Source organism: Haemaphysalis longicornis, unplaced genomic scaffold (assembly GCF_048455015.1).
Source record: "Haemaphysalis longicornis isolate Haplotype H1 unplaced genomic scaffold, Haemaphysalis longicornis Haplotype H1 scaffold_1, whole genome shotgun sequence".
NCBI classification, from domain to species: domain Eukaryota; kingdom Metazoa; phylum Arthropoda; class Arachnida; order Ixodida; family Ixodidae; genus Haemaphysalis; species Haemaphysalis longicornis.
Genome location: NW_027526203.1, coordinates 350,223,726 through 350,239,695, shown reverse-complemented (window position 1 = coordinate 350,239,695; position 15,970 = coordinate 350,223,726). Strand labels below are relative to the sequence as shown.

The window sequence follows — 15,970 nt, the reverse complement described above, 5'->3', positions numbered from 1 at the left end:
AAAAACGGTTCAGAATAAACAAACATGATTTAAAGATTTGTGGAGCGCTTCCTGTCCGCTTCAGCATCGTTAAGCACAAACAGAAGTCATTTGTAGACGGGTTATAATTTGTGTTACACTCAAGTACCCAGTGCCCACCGGCTCTCGACGCTCCGCCTGATCGGGTCGGGTGGTCGATCGAAGCAAGAAAATGCATACTTACCTGGTGCGGGGGCCTTGTTGGTCACCGAGGACGATCATCTGGAGGCTGAACTCGCCACGCTGGGGGAAGAGCAGTTCCTTCAGTGGTGGTCCACTTGGTTTATCCGTGTGGTAAACAAGCAAATAGAAGTGTATATTGTACCCTATTGACTGTTGTATTGATGGTGACGTGTTGTCGTGAACTGTCGAGGATGTGATCTAGAGTGACCTTTCGGTGTAGTAGTGGTTCTATAGTAGTGTGTGTAGTGGTGAACTGTGGAGAACTGTAGAGTGAACTGTGTGTAGTGAGTGGTGTGATAGAGTTGTGAAGTGATACACGCAGTGTGTATGGTTTAGGGGACCCGTGTAGTATTTAAAATAGCACAGCGGGTCTTCAATTGCATCGGCTATTAATACATTTTCTTTCGGTACGATCCCCCAGGGCGAGGCGCGGGCATTGCACTGCGCTCGCGTTCACCCCTGCCACTACCCCAAACTGGGGCAGGTGGGGCATGCAAATTGCTAAAATCCGGTTCAATTCAAGAAAGAGCGCCACCGCATTAGCAAGCGCGCGATTGCATCCTTCCACCGGCGCTTCTCCGGCGCCCAATCAGCGCGCGCCGTGTGGCAAGAGAGAGAGAGACTTACAATCTTTGAATACACTTACACACTGCATGCTTTGCCCCTCCCCATGTTTCACGTTAGCGGAGATAGCCCGGGATTTTTTCCTAATTATATAGCTTATTTGAGAGAAGTTTGCGTTAAAAGTGGTGTCAGTATACCGACACCGCACTTTTAACGTAAACTTCGCTTATGATTCTAACGAGGGGATATTTCGAATGAACCAAACTTGTGTTTTGTCTGCGTAGCCCCTTTAACAAACAGAAAAAAAAACAATTACATGTCTTTGTCACTTCAACTGTTTAAAAATCTGTAATTTTCAATGTAAACCACTGATAACGATAGAGATGTTGCGTTAAACGCTTCCGCCGTGCAGAATTATGTTGTTGTAAATTGAGTTTCTACTTAGTTACAGGTAATACTACCGCGATCAGCTTTGTCGACAATGCTGTCATGTGACTTCGTTTTTACTCGGGAAATATAAAATGACTGCAGTTCAAGAACGGTGGGCGCTAAACGATTTGCAATGTAAAAAAAAAAAAAACTTGTTTCCGACGTTGAACTCTTGTTTAATTCAGGGTAGTAATCTTGTTTTCGTTTCTACTTCCATATAAAGAAAAAAAACCTACCACCCGGGACATCATCAAACCTCCGAGTAGTGCTCAGTAGCGCAACGTCTTTCCCTACCACGCGTAGTCTGTCATATCTGCCCTGGGCCTATAAGTTGAGTTGAAAAAAAAAAGAATATAAAAGAAGCTGCAGTATTTGCTTGGACGTTGTATGACCATGATTTTTGCGAGTAAAGAAAAAAATGCCTTTTTTATTTTGATTAGCGAATGTCCTCCAGATGCACGAATAGCTCTCCACTTGCCCACAAACCGGAAATAAGTTTTGAACGGGAAGTAACTTCCGAATAGCTTCTGGACTTTTGAACAAAGATAAAAACCGTAGTTTAGATGCCATAACATGCCTCTTTTTTTTTTTAAACGGTCTCTCAGCGACTGAATGACATAGTGGTGCAATTTGGCGTGGTTAGCGCAGAACATTAATTAAATCGGAGATAATGAAAGGATTTTTATCGCTATCTGTGCTGGCTGGTTCTCCTAATGGCGCAGACGATGTTGCCGCTTTCTTCGCGTGAATGCGAGAGCACGACGAGATGGAATCAGAACAAACACAAAATGGTAAGTGGAAAGGCGTCTGTGGGTGGACCGTCCCCTTAGGGCCACTCATAAAAAAGGCGCCCGATGCAAAAAAGAACTAAAAAGGAATTTCATTTACAGACGTTGCTTCTTAGTGCATGAGCTGCTTAAGAAGCTCGTTACAGGGGCCGCGGCTTGGAAAGCACCCGGAACTAGCCTTGGCCTTGGCCTATGGACCCGCCCGGAGACACGTGCTGCGACCTGGTTCGCGTGAGCGCTTGACGGCAGTCCCGCGGGCGAAAACATTTTCGGGAACGGGTTTCGCTTGCGAAGAAACGCGAATGGCCATGGTGCCGCCATAAATCTGAACGCTGGCCGTGCTTGCACGCCGTGTAACCAGCGGTTATTTGCGATAAGTGGCGCCTTTATGAATTTCCGTCGGCCATTTCGCGTCCTTCGTCTTGGGGCTGCTAACGTAGCCGTAATTTAATTTTCGCGCGCGCCGCGGATGTCCGAATGAGGCATATGGAAAACGCCAAATCTGCGCCCATTAGGTTTGCTCGAGCGGTGAGTCCGGACTCTCTGGGAGGCCGCACTCATACATCTGGTCTGACAACAACCGGATTCAGGAGGCGTTAGGGGTAGCGGCTCCTCGATAGGCTTTCATTTACAGAGGAACCCAGTCCCCGCGCGTCCTGGCATGCCGCGTGATTGTGAGTGGAGGGCATGCGCGGGGTATCCTCCGCTCCCCCCGGCCTGCTGTTGGCGTCCATCCCCCGCTTTCGTCGTTGTCTGCTGCCGTTACTTTTGGCCCGCTTCGCCACGTCGCACCGGAGTCACCATTCGCTGCAATAAACGGTGCACATTCAGTTGTGTGGCACGATGTTAAACGCCATGCCAACTTGGCGTTTAACATCGTGCAGTGTCCAATTTTTTTAGTCTAATCATATATGCTTGGTCTTTGGCCGAATTCGCGCTGTGGGTTTTAAGTGATAGGTCATTTGGAAGCATTCCCACGCGTAATGACAGGAGGGCTTGAAATCTCACGTTGGCAGCGAAGCCGATGTTATGTGGACCATCGTGCTGTAACGAACCCTTCGAAAGCCTCGCGAGTACGCGGACAGTGAAAAGGCTATCGCCAGTTACGAGGATTGCAAGTCAAGACACAGCCGCTATGTATAAGCTATATGCGCTCCAAGAAATGAGGAAGAAACGTTTTGCCAAAAGGGTGGAACAACGACGATTTGGCAACTTGTTTTCCCAGCTTCCTTCATCTCATACTTCGCGTCTTTTAAAGGAAACCGGATACTTACTGCCTTCGACGTTGCGTCTGTTCGATTTGAAGGAACTCTAACGACGGCTGCGCCGCTTGATTGATTGGTTGATCGATTGATTGATTGATTGTTTGATTGATTCATCGATTGACTGTGAGGTTAATGCTGCGAAGCTACATCTAGGCTATGAGGCGCGCCGTAGTGGAGGGTTCCGGATTAATTTTGACCTCCTGGGATTCTTTAACGTGCGCCGAAATCTCTACACACGGGCGTTTCGCTTTTCGCTTCCATCAGAAAAGCGGTCACCGCGGCCGGGATCGAACCCGCGTCCTTATTGTGCTCGGCAGCACATCGCCTTAGCCACTGAGACACCGCGGAGGGCTTTTTCGGCTTTGACTAACAAACCCACAACTGCAGCGGGGGAAGATGTAGCTGAGGTGTACGTACTGCTATATCAGGCGCTTTCGCTGATTGCGACCCATGTGTGCCCGCGCTACATAAAAAAATGCAGCTTGAAATGAAAAGTTGGTATACAGTTAACAGTTAGCCTGAACAGTTAATGCAATGTTGCTCGAATGTATATGTCAATCGTCAGCCGGCTGTGAGGAGCTTCAACTGTTTGCATTGACATGTTTTGTGATGACACGGTTTTTTTTTTTTACTTTGAAAAACATGATACTTTGCATACGCCTGTTGATGAGTGGTCGCACCTGCACATTCTCTCTGTTCTTGTGTTGTTCTAAGAGGACCACCTTCTGCTTGTCTGTGTTAACTCTTGCACACTCTGCACACGACCCCTGAGTTAGTGTTGCTCATAAAGCCACTTTTACCTTGCTTGTTCACACTCCACTTTTGTATCTATCGACTCATTTATTTTTATTTATTTTTTACTTACTATCATTACTTGTATGTTGTCTGTTTGTATCCCTTATATTCCTCATGTACACATTGAACCACCCGACAAGGCCCAGAGCGTTGGTGGGCATTTACACTAACTAACTAAATAACTAACTAAAACCAGTTTTCCACGATCCATCTAGATGGGTGGATTCATGGTTAAAGAGGCATCAGGCTGGTTGTCAAGGCATGAAGAAAGTTCCGTAGATTGCAATACTATGTCGTAAAGGGAAAATGAACCGTAAAATGTCACATTCGGGCTAAATTCGAACACGAATGACCTAAAGGCTTACTAAAAAGAAATTTGATGTAGCTCAGATAATGTATCAATACCCTACGTCATTAGGCAGCACGGAGTACTGTCGCTTGGAAGTTTACTGAGGTGCTAGGGGAGCAGGCGCTACGCACTTGGGTTGGAAACAAAAGAACCATTCGTGGAACAGGGCGTCGTAACTGTGGACGGGCTTCTTAATTAACCTCGCGATACTTGTTGCATTCGGAACTTTTAATTCTGGTTTTGCGCGCCGTAGTGAATTGAGAGTGTATTGATTTCCCCAACTGAAGGTTCAAAACTTTGTAGGCACGGCTGTTTTGTTTTCGCATACATACGAGAAAGAAAAAGAAAACCCACACGGTCGGAATCTGAACCCGTGACCTCGGGCTCAGCTCCGGGAGCACGATGTTCAATGAGCCACCGCGGGGTCGAACTGATGGCTTCCAATTCTAGCCTCAAAGTTACACTTCCAAGCTAAGTCGGTGCATCCATACCTCAGTCAGAGCAGAAAACAACCGCGCGAGTCGCTGACCTTTCGTCATGAAGGCGCCTTTCATGTTACTGCTATTGGTCTTTCTCAGCGTCACTAGGGGACGAAGGCCAGTCCATGGGCTGAGACGTAATTAAAAACGTTGTTTCTGCTTTCGCGTGTGTCAAAAAATGATATGTCTATGTATGTATGTATGTATGTATGTATGTATGTATATATATATATATATATATATATATATATATATATATATATATATATATATATATATATATATATATATATATATATATATATATAGAGAGAGAGAGAGAGAGAGAGAGAGAGAGAGAGAGAGATAGGAAATGAGGGGCCCGTTGAGGTAATACGGAAAGATAGGTCGGCAGTCTTCAACGCCTAAGGAGGCATAGGGGAATGATTAGGCTTTTTTTTACTATGGTTAGTGAGGTTAACATTTGTGAATTTCCGTAACAAGGAAAGAAAGAAAGAAAGAAAGAAAGAAAAACACGCGCCCAGAGTGGGGACCGAACCCACGCCTTTCGATTTGATCTCACCCGCCGCGGTGGCTCAGTGGCTAAGGCGTTGCGCTGCTGAGCACGAGGTCGCGGGTTCGATTCCCGACCGCGGCGGCCGCTTTTCTGATGGAGGCGAAAAGCAAAAACGCCCGTGTGCACGAGATTTCGGCGCACGTTAAAGATCCCCAGGTGGTCAAAATTAATCCGGAGCCCTCCACTACGGCACGCCTCATCGCCTGCGTTGCGTCGGCGCGTTAAACCCTACAAACAAACAATCAATCAATCGACTTGATCTCGAATGCCTTACCAATTCGGCTATCAGGGCGACTGTGTTATCCTTCACTTTCTGGGGTATTTATATTTACCACAAGTGTATCTGACGCTGGAAAGTGGAAGGTCCCCTCCTCCCCGTGTAGTCAGAGTGGCGCTGGTACCACCTTATATATATATATATATATATATCTATATATATATATATATATATATATATATATATATATATATATATATATATATAGTCAAACCTGGCTATAACGAACCCGGATAGAGCGAATTATGCTATATATCGAACAAAAATAATTCAGGTACGGAAATACATGGGAAACATATTCCTTATAACGAAGTTCACATCCAATATATCGAACTCTGGGCGCCTAGAATGGCCGCCAAAATGCATGATCTCGGAGCGGCGATTGAGATGTGGATTGGCCGCGACTGAGACATTGCGCCTCGCACGGAGCGACGTGACGCCCAATACTTTCCGGAACTGTTTCCGATGCGCGGGACACGCGACGGAACCCGCCCAGTCAGCGAGTGCGGACCAAAACAGCAGCATCGGTAAACTGTGGGAAGAGCTCGCCAACGTTCCCGATGATGTCGCCAGTGAAGTCCGTCCGATGCTTATAATGAAGCGCTTTCGGCAGTCGATGTGCTCCGCCAATGCTTCTTAGATTTTTGAGGAGACGGACTCGAACTGGTGCAAACAATGTTTCGTGTAGAGAATGCTATACTAGTTGAAGCCGCTAAAACGAAAGTGAAAACAAAAATCACCGTTTTTTTTTTGCAACGTGGGCAGTTAAGGCGGAAAGTAGCTTTGATAATAAATGGGTTATTTTGGTCTGGTAATGGCTACTCTTCTGCGTTCGTTTCTGCGTAAGCGGATGGCGGAGTTGGGGAGGGGGCGGAGGGCTCCCGCGGATTGCGAACTCGTAACAATAAGCTCGTTATAGGCGGGTTCGGTTATATCGAACTATTGGATAAATCGAACTAATCGCGGTGCATATTGCAGTTCGCTATAAACGGGTTTGACTGTATATATATATATATATATATATATATATATATATATATATATATATACAGTAAAAGCTCGTTAATTCGGATCTCACGGGACCGGGGAAAATGTCCGAATTATCCGAATGCCGAATTAATGAATGAATAGGAAAAACAACATTAAAATCACGTCGGAGAAGCATACCTTTATTTGCTGAAGTATTTTGTTACAGTCGTCTGCGTTTTCGCGCAGATTCCGGCTGACATTACAATTTTTCTTAACTCTTTCAAGTGGCCAACAGCACACAAACTGTCGGAACTGCTCAGGCAAACGTCCTCCAATATCAAAAGCGCCTCCGATACTTCTCGTGAGGTGCGATGAGGTCGCGGCTGCACCTCCTCGCATGACTCTTCGTCAGAATCGTGGTTAATGACGATGGCGATGCCTCTCAGGTTTCTGGTTCACTCCAGTGGTTCCAGTGCTGCTAATTTACCATACTTTTGTGCAGCGGCAGCCGTCTGCATTTGTCCGAATTAAGCGGTGCGGGGCCGAATTCTGACGAAATAATGAAGGTTTGGTCCCATAGACTAACATGCGCTTTGGCCGGGACCAATAGAGCCATCCGAATTATCCGAATTTCCGAATTAACGGGTGTCGAATTAACGAGCTTTTACTGTATATATATATATATATATATATATATATATATATATATATATATATATATATATATATATATATATATATATATATATATATATATATATATATATATATATATATATATATATATATATATATATATATATATATTATAGTCTAGCTGCGAAGTTTTAGGTTCCCACCTGCGGACCGCCTTCCGAACATGAGCAGCATGTGAGCTCAGTGCCCCTCCTCGGGCTGTACCCAAGAGTGCCAGAACGTAGACACCTTGGGCTTCACACATCTGTCGCGGCGACCATTCCGGGGGTAGCCAGACGGGGACTTTCCCCACGTTCTTCAGCCACTCGTGCTAGAACTGCAGGTTTCCTGTCCTCGGTGCCCTTTCTACGCCTGGGCCCCTGCCGCTTCCCCGCAGACAAGCGTGATCGGGTCGACCGACTGCTCCCTGCGCTCTCAGCTGTTGCGACAGTAGTGATTACACACTGCTCGGGCGGGATGAGTCAGAAAGCGACACATCCGTGCGACGCACAGGCGCTTCGTGGGAGGCATTATAAACGAGGTGTCGTACACGTGGAGGACGAGTCTGAGGAGCCAATAATTGCTTTGCTGTTATGTTGTCGCCGTGTGTATAAAGTGGCGCTGGGAATAGTTTTTAATATCATTGCCGTACTCACAGGCAACCGTTCATTTTACTGGCTGAGTTACGCACGCCTTTTTTGCTAAGCCTGTTGCAGTAGCCAGCGTAGTCAACCACAGATGCCGTGGCCAGCAGTAAGGAACATCTTGGCTATCCCCCGCAGGTATTTTACGTCGCTTTTAATGCGGAATCATCCAGTGGGTCATCGAGCGAAAAAGCCACCGTCCCGGATACGCAGTACATACATCCACGTTGCTTCGGCGTGTTCTGTAGCGTGTGCCTCAGAAATAAAATACTAAGCAAAGGAACGTCCGCTGGTAGGCAACGCCTGAGCATGCGCAGATCCAAGCGGACAGGACGGCGGTGGCGGCGGCTCCTGGCTCCCAGCTTCGCACTCCGGAAGTGTCCGTTATTCTCGCCCAGCGGCGCAGCACTCACCGACGAGCCAGGGCGCCCTGTGGTGTTCAATGGGGCATTAATGATTGTGCATTCACACACATAAGGTATTCTCGTTTTTTTTTCTTTTTCTTGCGCCGGTTTTCAAGCCCATGCCATCTTCCGTGCTAAACGTGCGTCCAAGTGGGTCAGAGCAACATCGTCTCTCGAAGGAAGCAACCGACGGCAATCGGTTGGTCCATATTTATTTATTTATTTATTTATTTATTTATTTATTTCACTTACTCTCAATCGCCGAAGCATTGTAGAGAGGAGTGGTTTACACACAAGAAAAAAGTCAGATGCGGCCAATTACACAAAATCTCTTAAATTGGCCAACTATACGTGGTCGCGACATAAATACCATAATCAAAAACAATTAGCTCACATCAATATATTCACATCACAACATATATTCACATCAAAAAGGCATAAAGCAAAATATATGCACATCGCAAACGAAGAAAAAGAAAATAGGAACGGAAGGTGGCAATGTTTCATGTCAAAGACACAAGCATTAACACCGAGTGGTATATGCTGAAGAAAGCATACAAAATAAAAGATAAATGCAGATACAAGGGCAACTGTGCGCCAGAACTATAAGAAACAAATTATGATTATATTATGATTATTATGATTATTATATTATAAGAAACAAATTATGGCGGTTGGTTCCAGCTGTCGTCGTAGTTTAATGCATCCTCGTGTATTGTGCGGGCGCCGGGCCATGCACCCGAGGCAATTATGGATAAAATAACGAACATCACTCGTGTTTATCATCGGCCCCGTGTTATCGCCGTGTTATTTATCATCGGCGACCGGTTATTTCGCCGCTGCATGCGGAGCTGGCAATAAGGGGCACGTTTTGCGGTTCCGGTATCTCAGCTATCTCAATATTTCATTTGGTGGGGATGGTACAAATAGTGGAACCAAGTCGGACAGCATGCCGCAAATTGTATCGTCCGGGGCCAAGTGCTGAAGAAGTGCTGAAGAAGGACGCAGCTTGCTCACCTAAATTTGTGACAGGTGGATGCGTCTGTCTTGATCGCCGTAATTGGCCCCTGGCCGGGCTGCAAGACGGTGGTGTGTTGCGACTTGCATACGGTGTCTGCGTGTTTACGCATGAACATCAACTAGCCAGGGCTAATGGACCGAATGACCTATGTGCAAGGTAGTGGTGTTTGACATTTCCTTGTTACGCAGGGTAACGGTACATGCAGCCGCTGGGAGCACAGAACAAAACGTACAGCGTGCCAAGTTATATTCTCGAACTACTCTGTGCGAGAAAACTCGTGTGAGTAAACTATGGCGTGGAAATTCTGTCAGCATTCAAAATAACGCACATCATCTTCACGTAAGCGTCAGCGGGGCAAAGTTTACCGCCGTTGTGCTTGTCTTTCTTGAGAGCAGCTCGTATACCTTTACCAGAGAGTCCATTGGTACAATGTTTCTGGTCTTTAGTGGTGCTGGCAACGTGGCAGTAATGTATTTTTTGTGGGAAAGGGAAAAAATTGTTCCGGAAAAATGGCCCCGGAAAAAATTGTTCCGGAGAAATGTCCCAGTGCCAATCTAGGAAAAAATGGTCCCATGCTCAGGTCGACGTGTTTTCTTTCTAGTTAGTAAGATTTGAATTTTTTTGCGGTTTTTATTTTCTCCCTTCGCGTTTTAGCTATGGGGTTGAGAAAGAGATGGGATGCTTTAACATTCATGTATGGGCCAGAAATGAATTCTTTTGGAGGCTAAAATCTAACAAAGCAGATTGGGTAGACAGACCGACGGACGGACAGACGGACGGTTTTATGGATGGATGCGTGGATGGATGGATGGATGGATGGATGGATGGATGGATGGATGGTAGGGCTGAGCACAGATCAGAATTTTTGTTCCAGTTAGGCAGACAATTATCGAATAATGTATTGTTTTATCAGTTAATACCAGATTTCGAGTTCCAAGTCGTTTTCTGCTATAAAGTAATATCAACACGGAGGCGTCGAAATCGTATACATTCCCGCAATTTAAATCAATATCATGCGTGCGTGCGTGCGTACGTATGTGTGCGGATTTAGGGGGGGGGGGGGCGCTAAACAGACGCTCGCGTGGGGCAGAAGTGGCGTGAACGCACCTTTAACAGTTGCTGTTTCTTCGAGGAGCGAGGTCGGCGCCTCTCGTACTGGACTACATGCGGTTGCGGTTTTAGCCATGGTATTATAAGAACGGGTTGTTGCCATTAAGGCGATGCCCTCAAACGTACTACGCTAAGCTTCGAGGGGCTTGATATCTGGTCTACTCGCCTCCCGCGAGTTCAACCGATTAACTGGTCAAATAATTTATTCGCGAACAGTGTAATAATCAATTAATCGGTAGGTTAATAGATCAATCGCCTACCCCTAAAGATGGTTGGCATTGATAGTAGCCCGAAAAACAGGCACCCGAGACTCGAGCTACCAGAGTTTCAAAAATGTAACATAAAGAGACAACACAAACTAGGTTGTAGGTTAATTGGTCATACCATGTTTTCTGCTTAAACTCACAATCCGGTCGGAACAGTGAGGGGGCGTACCTCGGTCCTCTTCCCGAACCGTTTTGTGCTACCAAGCAATTTTTCCGGGACCAATTTTTCCGGCACCAATTTTTCCGGGACCATTTTTCCTTTTCTTTGCTGTGGGACCATTTTTTTCCGGAAATATTTCTTCCGGGTCTGTTTTTTTTTTCGGGATTACTTTTTCCGATGCCATTTTTTTCCGGAACCATTTTTGCCTACATCCATTTTTTTGTGTGTGCGAAGGGCTTGATTTTTCAAAAAGCGGTGAATTGCGTTACGCATCGGTATGTGCTACGCACCATGCTTTTCAAGGTGTGTGCGAATCACGGAATTATTAGAAGACGTGATAACTTTGCGACATTTGTAAGTTTCTCAGCTGCTGACGTCGCAAATGTGGATCGTGCAATTTTTAAAAGGTCTTTAAGCGGAAGAGCAACTCAGTGGAGAGAGCAGCGAACACCGTACTCTTCGCGCAAGCTTGGTCTAAAACTTGCTTCGTTGAAGGCACACGTACTTTTTATGTAATGATCAGACTGATGATCTGCGTCGCAGATAAAGGGCAGAAAATTTCACCGCGTTCGCTGCTCACCGAAAACCGCTGCAGTGCATATAAGTTTTTTTGTTCATCTTAAAAGGTACATTATACGTTTGTGCGCGAGTTATTGCATGAATCTAGGAAGTTCAAAGGGTGAAAAATCAGGGAGGAAAAAGGCATAGCAAGCGGACACGACCAATTGAGAGCGCACCCATACCGTCCTCTTCCCTTGTTCCTTGCCATATGTTAGGCTTCTTCCAACATTTTACGTATTGCACCAACATGTCCAAAAGTGCGTTTGATTACGTTGCACGAACCTAATTGTTGGCGCATTTAATGGCACGCGTGTAACTGAGCGGCCGCGGGTAGTTATAGCGGAGCGCGCCGCGGGAAAGCGCCCCGGAGCGCACAGCCGCGGCCTGATTTGGAAAGACAATGCGCCTTGTGGGGGCACGTGTTTACGAGGTGGAGGGCATGTCGTCCTATCGTCGAGTGGAACACTTCTTTGGCGCGGGGGCCGATAGGAACGGCGGTGCCTTTGTATCACCTCCGCGCGCTTGCATAATGAGCGTCGCACGGGCCAGGCATTGACCAAGTGACCCACTGCACGCCAGCGCGTCAGAACCGAGCAGATAACGGGCCCCCTCCTCCTCCTCGGTTGCACAAACGGGCCCGCGAGTGGCCGCTATATTTAAGCTCACCTTCGGAGTACCTGCGTAGTTTGCGCTGCAGGCTTGGCATATGCGACGGCGAGCAGTCGACCACGGCCAGCTCATCGGCGCGTGTATTAGGGAGAGGGTGCTGACCAGACGTGATTTTTCTCTCCAATAACTCTCCTCGTGAAGTTCGAGGCCCCGCGCGATTGTCACTCTGGTTTTGAGGCTCTACTGCTATGGGCAATGGACAATATAAGCATTGCTGAAACCGGTCGGATATACACCAGCCCCTTTAAAGTCATTATTATTATTATTATTTTTTTTTGCTCTACGCACGTGGATTGCTGGGAAGACATTTTTCCGCGCGCCTTATACGCAGTCTAATACCACAGAAAGGATCTCCTAGCGCCGTCTATTAATTACCCCCACAAGACCCCATGTATCCAGGCTACGAAGAGCTATATGCTGAGCCCCTCTAAAGTCGGCTTCACTGCTATACACAAATGTTTTGCTAGGAAATTACTTTTATTTATAGAGGAACTACTATAAGAGGTCTTATATGAAAACATGAAGGCCCGAGGACCTCGTAATTAATTCCTCCATATGCATCTCCATAAAGTTCAAAAGCAAAGCCAGTTGCTAAACAAGTATATGTCTGCATTTCCCACGCTGGGGGTTTTCTTAATTACATTTCCTATCCGGCTGTGTCTCCGTAAAAAGACTTGTGGTGTCACTATCATCTGTCTAGCTCATAGTGAGAATCTCATTGGTCCCATCAACGTTATCAGAACTAACTAGCGAGACTACAACTACACCTAGCGAGAAATTAGCTGTGTCGCACAGACGCTGCATGCGCTAAACGTAAAGGTTGTGAACGAGCAAGTCACACACATGCACCTCGGCAGCGTTTCTGCAGACTGGCCTAAAAGCTGCGTCACTTGGCGCACGAGAGTCAGCGGCAACTTGGTCTGGTTGTCGGTGCTGTGCACTTCCGTGTATTGATATGTTCCTCTGCCCTGGTCGAGGGTTGGGTATCGTTGCTCGCGTAAGATATATCTCTGCTGCCATCCATTCGCAGCAAAAAACGCCCCCGCAAATCAAGCATGTAAGCGTGGCGCCACAATAGCTGGCTGACGGGCGAGCGGCGCTCTACCGATAGGGATCTATGAAGCCGAGGCTTCCCTGAGCAGAGCTATCTGGGTTAGGATGATAACGGCAGCCGACGCCCTCCAGCGTGCCGGGACAGCGGCCGGTGCTGGCCGCCACTTTCTCTCCACTCTGTCAGCGGGGTGTGCTCGAGGAGCGCGTTTACGGATTCTCTCGACGCATGCTGTCGGAGATGAGGTGCACACACTTAAAGAAACATCGTGTGTGTATGCGTCGCCACAATGTTTCTTAGTGACCGATGACCGATAGGGTGCAAACCTAAAGTAGTGCTCTTCTAGCGGATGTAAATGGCTTCCTGTGTAGGTCGAGATATCTCCTCAAAAGTTTGAGCTACAAGCGTTTCGTACAACGCATTTACAACCAATGCCAATATTGGCACGCGCGAGAAAACCGGAACGGAGCCCATTTTGACACAAGCAGCAGCGTGACGTGCTCGGCAGCTGAAGTGATACGCCACGCCGGCGCTTTCTCCGTGGCGCGTCGCGCGGGCGCGCCCATGGCGGTGGTTTCAAAACGTTCGGAAAAGCCCGCTTAGAGAGGCTCACCACTACGACGGATCTCTGATGGCTGCTTTTACTAGCGGCACGGATGACGATCACTGGCACAATTTTCACCGGCGTCATCACCTCTTTTCCTGCACGTGTAACTTTGTTTTCGCCGAGAGTTCCATTCTGGCGAGCGTCAACGGGCTGTACTTAGAGCTACACCACTGTTTCACGGCTGCTGGCTGCGCCATCCGTGCACTGTACGGGGCTGATGTCAGGCGGCGTGGGTGCCCACGAATAAAGCAGTGACATCACGGGAGTTCACTCGTCCGCCCGGATGCTAATTTTGTTGGAGCCGAAGCTACCAGTAATAAGAGTTCATAATTATTTACGCCGACATCGACCACTACTGTGACAGTCTATGGTATTAGGCCGATAGTACCGATAGCAGAAAAAAAAAGGAATGCCGTGTCAGTGCTCCATTAAACGAACGTGGCCAAGCATACAACTGTGCTCAAAAATGTTATCTACGCTGCGACGCAACGTAACGCCGTGTTTTCATTGCGTAATGTCCAGCACAGGCCACATTTCTGGAGCCAAATCTTATGCTGGGTCTCATCAGTAGCCTACTTTGCTTCTTCAATCTTAATAGTAGGTCACTTACGTACGTTCGAATGAAGTAGACACACAGGTATTTCAGAATTATGCGCTTAAGCTAGTTAAGCTTTTCTTCCTTTACTACTTGAGAGGTTTCTCTGGGGATTTCCATTTTATATGAAGGGTGCGCAGAATTTCAGGCTGGGCTGCTCTTTTTCGAGTGAATGGGCAAGAAAGCGTATTTCGAGATGAAGCTTCAAACGACATATTGTCACGTACCCAGAAGCATCTGAATGAACTTTTAATTTGTGACATCCCAGCCGAGGCGACGACGACGACGAATGAGCGCTACCGGGAACGCATCATCATCAGTGTCTTGCTCTGGCAGCTCGAGTGCTTCGCGGTCAAGAGCGTTCTTCTCCGCTGCTCCTTCTACTATAGCGTTTTAGTAAAGCTTACCAACACCCCCAACGCTATTTTGCTGTACGCGACAATATGATGGCACTTTTAATAACCCACGTATGCAATCGCTGAACACGTTGGCACCTCATGTATGACCATAACCGAACTTCATAATCTGCTTTTATGCCTGTGCAGCCAACCTGATTTCCCCACTCACGCAGTGTATATCATCGAATTCAGCGAGAACAGGTAGGAACGAATGCAACAGGACAGCGCGCTACTAGCAATTGAAATTTATTTAAAAAAAACGGAGTTTATACACAGGTCTTAAAAATATTAACAGAGAAAAGAAAAGAGATGTAGGCACAAAACTGCAACCACAGACTGAGTATACGAAAACCTAACGCCTGTGAAGCATCGTTTAGGTAACATCAAACTATAGGTACTCAACTTCCCGCAGGGAGCAAAAAAATTGTGAGATTGTTGAGGCTGCGCATAACACAAAAGCTCGTGTAAAGTGCCTCAGTTGCCCATCGGTATCGGGGTCAAAGTGGGAAGTTGAGTACATTGATGTGAGCAGTTTAAACGACGCTTCACACTAGTTATGTATGTTATCTTTCCTCTTAACCTGCGGCTGTGTGCTCTCTTCTGTTTTGTGTTTTTTTCTCTTTGAATTTTTAGGTGATATGTGTATAAATTGCTGTTTTTTTAAATAAATTCCATTTGCTACACGCGCGGTATCGTCGTATTCGTTCCTTCGATCCTCTTTGTTCTGTTTTTCTTTTTCGCGCTTTATTGCATGGCGAACGTTGATCAACTTTCCTTGTTCGCTGAGTGGATGCACCGCCAAATTGAAACTGCTTAAAGCTGTTCTAACGTTGCATGGTTAAAAGGCGCGCGTTCGGAACTAGCGGCGAAAAAAGAAATCCGGCGGAACCCAAGCTTTCCCTCATAGCGTGAGAATGCGTTAGCGTCACTTCTCGCTGAGTTGTATTGTGGTATTCAGTGTCGCTGAGTATTGAGCTGCCAGTTAAATTGTGCGTATGATGACACGAAATGTGCAACAATTAAATGTTTCTTTATAAGCAGGTTTCACTGCCAATTCATTACGCTGGAAAGCCAGCTTTACAGAGACCAAGCTTTACACTGAGCCTTTTCAAATCGGTGCCACTCCTTTACACAAAT

General features: G+C 46.6%; 1 protein-coding gene across 1 annotated transcript in view; it reads left to right on the top strand.

Moving 5' to 3' along the window:
- The window catches only part of Ush (Zinc finger protein ush), a 434,049-nt gene that overhangs the window by 92,560 nt on the left and 325,519 nt on the right, over positions 1–15,970 (top strand). The window lies entirely within an intron of this gene.